Genomic DNA, 13,894 nt, shown 5'->3' with positions numbered 1-13,894 from the left:
TTTACAGTACGTAATGTCAACCTCTGTGTTACAATTGTTTAAAAATCAAAGATGTTATTTACTCCTGTCTTCCGTTTGAGTCCCTTGTATTAACAAGCTTGTCAAAGGTTTAATAAATATTAAAAATACCTTGCAACTCAAAAAAACAAATTCTACCAATATTTTGATATTCTACCCGTTTGTTGATTAAAATAGAGGTTCCCCGAATATTTATCCAAAGTGAGGATAAACAAAGAGAAGTTATTTAGATGCTTTTTCTCAACTATTTATACATTTAATCCCGGATATGTAAACCAGCGTGAATGTGTTTTTTAATGTTTGTGTCAATTATTATACCGCAGCGAATTATCTACCTTATTCCTATGCGGTATTGGATTGTTTAATTACAAATAGAAGTTTCTGTTCCGGAAAACTGAATGTTACTTGTATTATTCTTATTTTTCTAATCCAGTTATACTGAGTCATCTGTTTGGAATTTGGGCTTGCTCCGGTTCTGATGCGTAATCCGAAAAAGTAGATTTCAGAAATTCAGTGCAGTTAAACTACAACCTACAACATTTAAAGAAGTTACCTTAAATGGACAGGTTGCCACAACCTCACGATGTAGCAGCACAAGATCAAACGTTAAATCATCGCGTCCTGCTTTGCGAAGCTTCACTAACGCGTATTTGAAGCGGTGGCTTTATGTGGATTTAATTCGGACACGGAGAAGTGAAATAGCTTGATCTCCTGTTCAAGCACAATCTTCACAATTTCAAAATCTGCTTGATAAGAAAAGTTGCAAGGTTATCTGATGCAATAAATTCACACAGGATTAGCGATGGTGTAAAGAGGTGTGCCCAACACAACTTGTGGCATATATATGGGGTATCAAATGGAACTGACAAAGTCTCATTTTTCTTCCTTCAGATATGTGGTCAAACTCTTGATTGTGAATTCAGGCGACATTTACACTATAACTACCGTGTTGGTGCAAAGCGAAACTACTTCGCAGGGCACTGTATTAGTAGTGTAAATGCACCGTTATTGTTTAAAATGTCAAAAATTTAGAATTGTGAGTTCTGTAAACAAACAATGATGGCAGATTATGTGATTTCCCCATGCATTACACACACGCATTTGTTCGCCACCTTCAAGTGATGATAGGTGACTTCATCAGTTATGCATTTATCTACTTACGCTGGCAACATATATGGAGTTCCCCAAATATAATATGTAGATACACAAACTTACTTGCATGACATGTTCAGCAAATGATGGACTGAAAACAAAACATTATGACACAAGCAAATCTCAAGAAAATTGTGCAAAAAGCAGTCCAGTATTAACACAATACATAGAAAAGAATGACACCATGGCACCAGATAATAGTTTTGGGTTTTGCCATGGTTCATACAGTCCTTGCAAATGATATGGCAGAGTACCAGTAATAAGTCTGGGGCAGGGACAACCAGACTGCAGAATTAGATTATACAAGCTATCTGTGACTGTATAAAGTATAGTAAATTGATGCTGTATCATCATTATTCAAATTCCCTAACAATCTTCCTGTTCCCATCCCTCACAGACATTTGTTCCATCAGCTCTTGATCACTTGCCATAATTTACACCATGAAATGCTGAAAAGACTCCTCTAACTATGCAATTAAATGAAATGTTCCTGAATCTAGGGAATACCAAAATGTTCCACAGGCTAGGGAAAAACTCAGACAGGCTTTCTACTTTTGATAGCTATCCAGTGACCCCTGCTGGAAAATGTCTGCATGTCAAATTGTTAACTGTCACAAATGAAGACTAGCCATTTGGACAAGGGCTGCCAATATCTGCGGAACTGTATCCTAGCATGAATCACTCCCTTCAGAAAAGGAAAGGAAACAATGGGAGAAAAAACATGTTGCTACTACAATGCCATCATACCACTGGATGTGGTCTCAATCTGCACTGTTGACCTCTAATCCCTCATTGATAGTGCTGGTTGGTGTGACCCAAACAGAATTCAATGTAATTAACAATATGGCCAATGCATTTGAACAGTTTTTTTAATAACTTGAGGTAACTGTACTGAGCTGGCCAATCTCAACCACAATAGCACTTCAATGTCCCCAACCTGGGAAGAATTGACCACTGCCTCACTCTCGATCACTATCTAGTTACCCCTGGTAGAAGTGAATGGTCATTTAGTATTGAATGGCTTCTGGCACCTGTGAAACCAAACTCCTTTGTGAGAAGTTCGGTAAGGAGAGAAAGTCAGAGAAAAACTTGTAGGAGCAGTAAAGAAAAGTATGGTTAGGTAACCAAATTTTTTTTTCAAAAAAATACTTTATTCATAAAATTTGCAGCAGTACATACAATACAGTTGTCATATTACATTCCAAACGTACACAATATAGATTATGCAATTTTCAGGTTACATCAAGTACAGTTCAATGAAACACATTGGACATAATTACAGTTCATGACACTCTCGGGTGCCTCATTGCATCACAATCAATACAGGTGATTCATTACAGATACATTACAGATTTATTAGTCACATTACATCAATTTGAATTTTACATTCTGCCCGAGGGGGTTTTTCCCTGATTGCAGCCCCTCGGTATACAATGGCGGGAAGGCTCTAAACGGTTGCCTTTCCCCACAGAGCCTTTGCGGCGGCTGCACCCATCCTCAGTGCATCCCTCAGCACGTAGTCCTGGACCTTGGAATGTGCCAATCTGCAACACTCGGTCGAGGACAGCTCCTTGCACTGGAAGACCAGCAGGTAACCAAAATACATGTCTTGAAATTATGCTGCAAAATAATATGGCTAATTCTCCAATTAGGTGCTCCCAACGAGGAACAGCTCTTACAGGAGCACTAGTCTAGATATTGTGGTATTCCTTCCATTAATTTAAATGCATGGAAAATCAAGGGGTACGGGCAGGCAAGTTCTCGACCAGCTTATCCTGCTAGAAATGCCTAATCGGGAAATAACCCTAACAAGTATGACATTTTCAGTGCTTGTGTGAAATTCCTGTTTCCGTTATTGTAGCCTGATTAAAATAAATGGGTTAAGCTGCTGCTCAAATAGTTGAGGGAAATTTCAGATGACTGCTGTAAGTTTTCATATTTATTATCACACAGCATAATTTCAAGCCCATAATTATTATTGCATATGGGACAATGTGAAATACTTTAAATCAGTGCTGGTGTCAAGATGGCCAATGACAAGGGGCTGGCTCCATCAGCATATATTTTATCTATCTGTCACATTTTGAATCCAAAACTTATTTTGGAGGCCATAGGGCCAAATGTTTGGCTATTACAAGGTTGGCCACTGATTGCAGCACCAAAGATAGTTGTGTAACAATTTGGGCACAGAGCACAGCAACCATTTGTTCATGGCACTACAAATAAAACAGTCTGAGATCCAGCAAGGGTTGTTGGTTTGGTTCTAATTTGGCAGTTTGCTAAGAGTTTGTAGTGGCTATGCTGTACATCAGAAAGTGGATAATTCAAAGCCACTTCAGTTACCAAGCTGATTCTACTGTATAATTAAGGGATCACTTATAAAAAGGCAGTACTTAAATAACTGCTGTAAACGGCAAAAGAAATGAAAAATTACCATTTTGTATGATGCTTCTCATCCCACATTCTTTCTCAGCTATAAGAGCAGGGTAAGAACTTCTCGACACCTACTGTCTACACCGCTCAATGACCATCCAGCCAGAGGCACAATCTAATCAGAGGGAGCTGAGCTGGAGGCATAATCTAATTAGAGGGAGCTGAATATTGTCAGGGTTCCCTTTCTCTTTTTAGCATATTCAATATGAAACACAGAGTCAATTATCTAACAGTTGAGAACTGACAAAGCTCACCCAACTAAGTTAAGTTAATTTCTGATCCAACCATCAGAAAACAGAAAACACTGAGGTGGTTATTTTATAATATACTTATATAAATTGCTTTCTATGCATACAATCAATGTCAAGTAATGTGTTTAGTGCATCCACTACTAACAGTAAAGGTTGAATTTAATAAGCAGTTGTACTTAAGTTACCAGCTGCAGTGGCACCATGTGGTAAATTGTTGCATTTTCATGTAGAGATACTATTTAAATCTGTGACCCTTTCAGAATGAAAAAAGTAAAATTAAATGCAAATTTTGACATCACTGCTAAACTAGATGTGTTTATAATGAAAAACATACCTTTTTCCAGTTGATTTATTCAAAAGACACAATAACTAATCTCTGTTGTGTTTTTAAAACTAGCCAGAAACCACCGAGGTAATATTATAATTCTGCAATCAAGCAGTTAAAAATAATTGATGATTTTGTTATCAATTTATGATATTTTCTTAAATATACAAGATCAAAAAAAATATACCACAAAGTCAATTAGATTAAGGCTATACACCAGGGCTCCTCTGATGACTTATTAGAATCATAGAAAGGTTACAACACGGAAGGAGGCCTTTCGGCCCATCGAGTCTGCGCAGCTCTATGCAAGAGCAATCCAGCTAGTCCCATTCCCCCGCCCTATCCCCGTAGCCCTGCAATTTTTTTCCTTTCAAGTACTTATCCAGTTCCTTTTTGAAGGCCATGATTGAATCTGCCTCCACCACTTCCTCAGGCAGTGCATTCCAGATCCTAACCACTTGCTGTTAAAAAAGTTTTTCCTCATGTTACCTTTGGTTCTTTTGCCAATCACCTTAAATCTATGTCCTCTGGTTCTTGATCCTTCCACCAATGGGAACAGTTCCTCTCTACCTACTCCATCTAGACCCTTCATGATTTTGAATACCTCTATCAAATCTCCTCGCAGCCATCTCTGTTCCAAGGAGAACAACCCCAGCTTCTCCAGTCTATCCACGTAACTAAAGTTGCTCATCCCTGAATCATTCCAGTAAATCCAAAATGTAAAATCTACGTATGCATACAGTTAAGCTACATAGACGAAGGAGGTTCCAGGTTTGACTACTGGTCTGTACTAAATTGCTGATCTCAGAAAGGTTACCAGTAAGGGCTCTGCAATTGGCCTCAGCATTCCCGAGTTGAAGAATCACTATAAAGTCATTCCTTTTGGAGGTGTGCATTTATGGTCAGGTGGCCCCCAGTGCTCGCTATCAAAGTTTGCATATGAATAATCATTGCTTGGGTAAGTTTACATAGGGATTAGAAAACAAATTCTTTAACAGTAAGTAAATGACTAACAAAATATAGAATTGCATTAAGACAGCAATTAATATTAATAACATAACCAACCATCTAATCCATGATACTGTAAATAGTATTATTAAAAAACACACACATGAATGAATATTAACTGTTCTTATGCTGCACTATTTGAGATTTTTGTGGAACAGAATTAATTTCTGAAATTATTTCACATTTCAGATGCCATAACCAAATTTATTTTGATAAAGTTTTACACAATATTATTTCATATGAATGAATTCAAGGTTTCAGAAATGTCATGAGTAGAATCAAACAGAATAAGTTAGCTGTAGATGTACTTAACAAAGAGTTAAAAAGATTGATGCAAATTTTCAATAATGAGAGTACAGTGGCTGTATAGTACAATATTCCTTAAAAAGTCAAAATGGAAAGTTAACCTACAGGGGTCTCCTGATGGCTCAGCTGGTAAAGACTGTGAGCAGCAGTGTTATGCAGACTGGTAAGGTCTTAGGTTTTCCAGAATTACGAAGAGGAAAATTGGCCACAGTTTCTGTTTCTGATCACTATTCGATAAAGTGCGTAGGAACAGGATAGGAGTCATTGACCCTTTGGTAAATAACCAGCTGACATTTATTATCTTCGCTTACACATTTGGCTGAAGTACCAGCGTGAGGGTGAAAGTGAGTGGCAACTGTGGAATAATAATCGTTCAAGGAATCCCTACTTTCAGAAGTAAACAATTTTACAACACCAAGTTATAGTCCAGCAATTTTATTTTAAATTCACAAGCTTTCGGAGATTTTCTCCTTCCTCAGGCAAATGTTTCAAGAGCTCCTTGAAGCCTACGCATTTATACATATTGAACAATACATGGTGTTTACAGACTGCCCCTGCAACTGCCCGTTGCCAAGGCAATCACCGTGTTCAGACAGAGAGGTGTCACCTGCAGAACCCCCGAATACACATTCAACAAAAAAACAAACAGGGAAAAAAAACAGAGAAAAAAAACACAGAGAGAGGCAGAAACATCCGGAAGGCAGAGAGAGCCAGCAAATGACCCATTATATTAAAAACAGATAACATTTGTTCAGAAGGAGGATGGGAAGGGAGAACACTAATGAGAATTTTTTTTTAATTACTTGGTTAGCAGATCATAACTGGATATTAGTATTTGTAGCAACTGTCAGGTAACTGTTTAGCTTCAATATATCTATATGATTTTTTACTTTCATTGTTATCCTATATCCACCAATTTTTCCCATCGCTCTATCTCTCCTGAAGACATTGACTTTTTGCAGTGGTGTGGTTTCACAGGCACCAGTCGTCCTCTGATACTTTGCCCAAGCGGATATTCCTCACACGAGGCCAGAAAGTGAAGTCTAGACTTTCCAATATTTTTGCTCATTTTCAGGCAGTTTCTGGACAGGTGAAAATGAGAACCCACCACTTACGGGATTTTCTGCTGGAAATGATGGAGGACATTGAATAAGCCCGCTAATATTAGGGTTGGCATACTCAAATGATAGGATATTGATGGAGTTGTCAGTGGCCCCTGGACTGGAGGATTTTTTTTTTCATCTGAATCAATTGCTTTAGGCTAGCAGTCCTTTAGTATTTAAGCTCTCCTCAGTTGCCTTAGAACACTGGATGCCAAAAAAACAAAGGTGTTCCTGACACCTAATGTAGCTAATGCATTATTGACAGGGAATGGGTGAGTGAAAAGCTTACCCCACCACTGATCTAGTGAGATTCTCAATAGATCAGAAAACCTAGGCCTAAGCGTAAGCAAGCTATTCAATCAAGAGGGCATCACAGGTATACCTTATCCTATTCTCATCTGATGTCCACACATGCAAACTTTCAGCAGGAGTTTCAGGATAGCAATTGGGGCTGGTGCCCTCACTGATTGTTTTGTTTCTTTACTCCAGGAACACTGAAGCCAACTGAAGCATCCTAATACTACCTCAGCACAGACCAAGGATCGAACCTGGGCACTTGAGCAAGGTACTGAAGGGTGACAGATGTCCATGGAACTGTACCCTAACAAAGACTTAATGTCTTTAGAAGAAGGGATGCAAGGAAATTGGCAGAGAAATTGATGAGAAAAACGTAAATAAATTAATAAAACAATGGTCAGCACATTTCTCGCTGGAGTCACTGGATTACAATCAGTAGTGGAAACACTGACTTTTTTTTTCTCCGACCTAACTCACAGTCCATACTGGTTCAGGTACTCACTGCATTAACCAGCTGAAATATCAGTGATTTTTTTTTCACCCATTTTCTCCACTCCTCTGCTGTGCTCTCAATTAGCTGATCTCAACTGAGTGGTGGTAGCTGGCCCAACAATTGGCCTCAACACCCTTGAGTTAGGTCGGAGAAAAAAAATCAGTCAGTGTTTCCACTACTGACTGTAATCCAGTGACTCCGGCGAGAAATGTGCTGACCATTGTTTTATTAATTTATTTACATTTTTCTCATCAATTTCTCTGCCCATGTTCTTGCATCCCTTCTTCTAAAGACATTGATTGAGTCTTTGTTAGGGTACAGTTCCATGGACACCAGTCGCCCTTCAGTACCTTGTTCAAGTGGCCATTATTCATGTGTGAGCCTTGAAAATGTCAGCAGGCTATTCAGCAGCAGTTTGCATCACAGCTGAGCCTGATTTTGTACTCACCCATGCTCCAAATTTCCTCGGGTGTTCTCCATGACTCCTGCTGTACTTCTGGCATGACTCTGGTAGGACCCACTGGAAAACAGCAAGGACTTGGTTGTGCTGCGTGCCCCTCCTTCTTTCTGGGATTTACTGGTTGGTCTTGTAAGGGACATAACCTCCGACCGCCCCTTAGAAAATCAATGATGTCAGGGGATGGTCCCAGAAGTGGAGCCAGGGAGCAGAGGCTCCCTATGTCATTAATATTTATATATAATATATATTCCCTGGCTCAATTGGAACCTGATGTCAGACCAGAAGCTGGTATATCAAGAGAGATGTGGTGTATTGGCCTCCAGATGGGTGCAACAATGCCTCACCTGGGCCCCTGGAGACTGACAATTTTTTTTTAAACCCACATTTGGATTGACCCCTTACACGTGGGAGCTGAGGGGTTGCACAATGTGGTCTAGGTGGGCATTATATTTTCCAGCCACATGGAGTAGATGGGTACCAGAGATGCATCTGTAGTGCCTCGCTGGCCCCATACAAATTAGGAGCCCTCCCGTTGACTCCACAAACTCCGGCAGGGTCGACGCTGGAGGGAAACGCTGGGCGTGATCTCAGCAGTGGTCTACGGATGTTTGGGGCCTGAATGGCTGCATACTTGCACTTCCAACAGATAATCATAGTATCATACAGCACAGAAGAGGACCATATGGCCCATCAGCCATATGCTGGCTCTTTGAAAGAGCTATCTAATTAGTCCCACTCCCCTGTAATTTTTTTCCCTTCAAGTAATTATCCAATTCCCTTTTGAAAGTTACTGCTGAATCTGCCTCCACCACCCTTTCAGATCATTACAACTCACTGCGCAAAAAAAATGTTTCCTCATGTCGCACCTGGTTCTTTTGCTGATCACCTTAAATCTGTGTCCTTTGATTACCGACTTTTCTGCCACTGGAAACAGTTTATCCTTATTTACTCTATCAAAATCCTTCATGATTTTGAACACCTCTATCAAATCTCCCCTTAACTTTCTCTGCTCAAATGAGAACAACTCCAGCTTCCCCAGTCTCTCCACATAACTGAAGTCCCTCATCCCTGGTACCATTCCAGTAAATCTCTTCTGTACCCTCTCTAAGGCCTTGACATTTTTCCTAAAGTGTGGTGCCCAGAATTGAAGACAATACTCCAGCTGAAGCCTAACCGGCATTTTATAAAGGTTTGGTACTCTATGCCTCTATTTATAAAGCCCATGAACCCATATGCTTTTTTAACGGCCTTCTCAACTTGTCCTGCCACCTTCAAAGATTTGTGTACGTACATCCCCAGGTCTCTCTTTTCCTGCACTCCCTTTAAAATTGTACCTTTTAATTTTTATTGCCTCTTCTCGTTCTCCCTACCAAAATGAACCACTTCATACTTCTCTGCCTTAAATTTCATCATGTGGCTACCCATTTCACCAGTCTGTCTATGCCCTCCTGAAGTCTGGTACTATCCTCCACATCGTTTACTATATTTCCGAATTTTGTATCATCTGCAAACTTTGAAATTATACCCTGTATACCTAAGTCCAGGTCATTAATATGTATCAAAAACAGCAGTGGACATAATACCGACCAGTGGGGAACACCACTGTATACTTCCCTCCAGTCTGAAAACCAACCATTCACCACCACTCTCTGCTTTCTGTCCCTTAGTTAATTTTGTATCCACATTGCCACTGTCCATTTAATCCCATGGGCTTTAATTTTGCTAACAAGTCTATTATGTGGTACTTTACAATGATGAGAAGTGATAACTCAGGGTCGTTTTCTCTTCCCCAACTCAATGGTGTTGACAGAGGCCAATTGCAGCAGCCTTGTTGTCACCCCTGCAAAGCATTGTCTAGCTCAAGCATACAAATGTAAGCAAATAGATACTTTTGAAGCGCTTTATGGCTTTTCAGGTTCAACTGATGTTAGAACACCTTCAGGGAATCTCAGAATTACCACAATCATAAAAAACGACAGTATGCTCAGTTTTAGGAAGTGTAAATGTTTGATGGCATTTTCTTCTTAGTGGCAGTTAGCAACAACTTAATGATAACCAAGCATATCTGAATTGAATTTGGAAAATTATCTGAACATAGGGTACGGTTCCACGGGCACTGCCAGCCTCTGGTAGTTTGCCAATTTATTGCATGCATCTATTGTCTTCCATGATCCCTATTTTTAACTGCAAGAGGTTACATGCAGATATATGAATGAATAAATTCGCAGTTATCGTGCATCAGTCATATCACAGAAACATCCCAAAGTTTTTCAAATAGAATGAATTACATTGTGCAGTCATTGTTACCTGGACAAAACATATGGAAAACATGTAGAAAAATAAAGTAAATAAACAAATTTAAATTCAGGACTTTCATTCAGAATTTCCCCCCAAATTTGAATATTGGTACAGTGTTCTTTCAGTACCTTCTGCCTCCTAATTGCAGTCCATAGCTGACTACAAGAATTTGTGTTTCTCCCTCCTCATAGATAGCTGATGTGTGGAAGGTAGAGCTCACATTTTAGCCCACAGGTTGAAACCATGAGTAAAGCAGCAGGAGTTCATTCTCCCAAAAACATTTTGTAACCCACAGTTAACCCCCAAATACCACACCAACAGCAATTTCTAGGTTAATATATATTTATGCTGAAGATGGCACCCACTGTACCAGTTGAGATTCATTGACACTGATTGTTTTTCCCAATCCTTTCACCACACAGATATCAGCCATCTCTGCGCATTCACAGATCACAGTCATCTCTGCGCATTACTTTTAAACCTTGACAGCACCTATACTCTTGATTTCAGTTATGATGTGTCAAAACCCATGATAGTTATACAATAATGGGCCCAACAGTGCGATGGGGACATCCCAGATAAGTGCCACGATACACCCGCTTGCAGCCACCACTGCTGACCTTGCTTAAGTTCGAAGGCAGAATCACAAAAAGTGGGCCATTGGCTCTAGGGGGAGCACATCTGGAGCGCCAACTAAAGAGGCCGAATAGTGCACCTTAAGTGAGCCTGTGACCCCAAGCGACCACCTTTGTAAGGGGGCCAATCTTACTTATAAAAACCCTCATCTTTGGGGGGGTCAAGCCCCAATCCCAGCCTGATTCTCTCCCCGGGTGAGGCCCAATTACACCGGGATTGAAGGCCTCTTCTCCCTTGGTGGACCAGCCTCCGATATTAGAGGTTCTCAGCAGCCCGTGCTTGGGTTGTGGCAGTGTGTTCTCTAAATAGTTAATAATCCACCACCGTGAATGCAATCTAAATATTGAGGTTGCTGCAGAGCAAGAGACATAGTGCGAAGATCTGATTTTCAATAATACTAATATAAAATCAGATAAAACAGGATAATTTTGTTGCCTCTGATGCCTTATGTCCAGACTTGTCCACTTAAAAAAACCTTATTAAAATCAAGTAGTGTTGCACAAATTTAATGAGTTCTTTTTGAAAATGTGATCAATTGTATAGATAAAGAGAATACAGTAGATGTTAATGTCTATGAATTTTTAAAAAGTAATCAATAAAGTGTTTTATCAGAGGTTTGTTACAAATATTCAGGTGTATGGTATGAGAGACAATGTAGGAGCATGAATAGAAAGTTGATTGACGGATAGGAAACAAAGGTTTAAGCTCAGAAGTGTTACTCCCTAGAAGTCAGTGCTGGGTTCACTTTTGTCCTCAATATATACAGATGATTTGGAATTGGGCACAGAGCATGCTAATTAAATTTGCTGACAGCACAAAACCGGATAGAAAACGGGAGCAAAATGACCAATTTAGTAGGGTTATGCCTTCTGCCCCAAGGATGCCTGAAAAATGTTCAACGCCATATTGTTCTTGAAAACAACTTGCACTGACACTATGGGCTAACAGATCTCCATCTGTGCTGTAAACTTATATGGCCCTATATATATATATGTTTACATAACACATTAAGTGGTAAAAGTTCAAAGAAAAGATAAGTCTTATCTTGACAAGATTACCCAGTGTTTACATGTAAAACTTACAGAGCTCCTGAGAGTATGGCCTGGGCCACCCACTGTCAAATGAAAACTGAAAGCCTGATCCTCACAATTTTCACCTGCAGAATGAGAGAACCTGACTCAAAAGGCTTCATCACATGTATATCAGCCCGCATAAACTTCGAAAATTTCATCTTGACAAAAGAACCACAACAGGCGCAGATTATCACCTGGAATTTCCCCAGGGATCTGCTGCTGTAACCGGCAGAAATCCCGAATACACAGCACAAATGGTGTTTCCGCCGAGCTTCCATCGTTATGGCAGCCGATTGGGAGAACCCCCAAGGAAATTCCTGGTGAAAATGTTTAATTCTGAAGGTCATGTCAGACCACTGTGGCAGCCCAACATAGAGTAAAAGTCATTCCACAAGAAAACAGCCGGTGCAAAAACTAAACTGATATAATTTTTCACCAATCCAACAACTTTAGTACTTCTGACTCTATGAGGCCTGGGTTTTCCTTGAAAAAAACGTCCGTTTTTGGGTGGTGTAGAGGTAGTCGGCAAAGTAAGATGGGGCAAAGAGGTTCTCTGCCGAAACTCCGGCCCATAAAATGGCTATCGTGATTTTTCTCCCGTGACCTCGCTGTAATCCTGAGTAACCAGCTAGAAATTTAAATGAAGGGCCATGGTCAAATGCTGTCCCAAGATTTCCCTTCGTTTCTGCCCACTTGCCACCTCTGCAAATAACTGCCACTACAAAGGTGGTGGTGCTGAGTCAGTACAGTGTCCCACAGGTGATAAGAGATTGAGATGGTGAACGGTCACACAGGAGTGCAATTCTGTAACACTGTTTTGGCTGTAGGTCACTTCCACTTTGTAGAAGCTGCAGTATCTCAGTCTTTAAAGGTATTTTGTTAAACTTGTTGGGAGTTTAAAGGGAGCTGTGCATAGTAAAATAATGGATTTCCCTCTGGAGATTCTCTTATTCCTGGGGAGGAGGATGAGGACATGGAGGAGAAAAGGTTGGAAGTCAGAAGAGCGTGGCAATCTGCAAGTTGGCAGCACCTGACCCGTGGGTATCCATGCCATAGAGTCAACAGACCTATCTGAATTTTTCCTGTAGGCAATGTCTGAGTAGGCTGTTTTACCCCTGAGACCATGACAGAGATATGGTATCTGTTGGAAACTGGCTTGCAGCCTTTTTCCACCATGGGCACTGCCTTGTCTTTGGCTGTGAAGGTGACAAAAGTAATTAACTTTTATGTATCCAAATACTTCCAGGCAGCTGCTGAGGACATTAGTCACATCAACCAGTCAGCAGTGCATCGCTGCATTAGACAAGTTACGGATGCCCTGTTCAGGCACGCCTCTGAGTTCATTCAGTTCATGGACCCAGCAAAGCAGAGAGAGAAAGCCATCAACTACTTCACAGTGACTGCATTCACACAAGTGCAGGGTGCCATTGATGCCACCCATGTGGCCATAAAGATCCTGTCTGAAATCCCCATCAATTTCATTAACAAAGGATTTAATTCCCTGAATATCCTAATATTGAATGAAACTGGCTATCTCATTATACATGACAATGCATGCCTCCTGGAGAGTAGAGAATCCAGGATACTTGCCCAGCTCAGCCAATGCAATGTGACAGAGTGGCTGATAGGAGACCAGCGGTACTCATTTCAGCCTTGGCTAGTGACCTATTCGGCATCCGAGGAAAGAGGCTGACAACAGGTTCAACGAGGCCTTGGGCACTACCAGGATCATAATGGAACAAACCTTTGGAATTTTCAACTTCCGTCAAGGGAAGCCTTGCAGTATAGTCCAGCAAGGGTTTCCAAAATTGTAGTGGCTTGATGCATCCTCCATAATTTGGCAATTAAAAGAGATTGGGCCTTCCAAGCACAGAGGTTGCCGAGGTGGTGCAGAACAATTTCCTGCTTATGGCGAGGAAACCCGAGAGAGGTGGGCCTAGACACCCTGCTGTCAGCAGCATGTGCCATCATGCAAGAGATCCCCACCAACTTCTTCCAATAAAGAACTTGTTGTCCATCTGCATGACACAATAAAGCCCTT

Source organism: Heptranchias perlo, chromosome 7 (assembly GCF_035084215.1).
Source record: "Heptranchias perlo isolate sHepPer1 chromosome 7, sHepPer1.hap1, whole genome shotgun sequence".
NCBI lineage: Eukaryota > Metazoa > Chordata > Chondrichthyes > Hexanchiformes > Hexanchidae > Heptranchias > Heptranchias perlo.
This window is presented reverse-complemented; position numbering follows the sequence as displayed.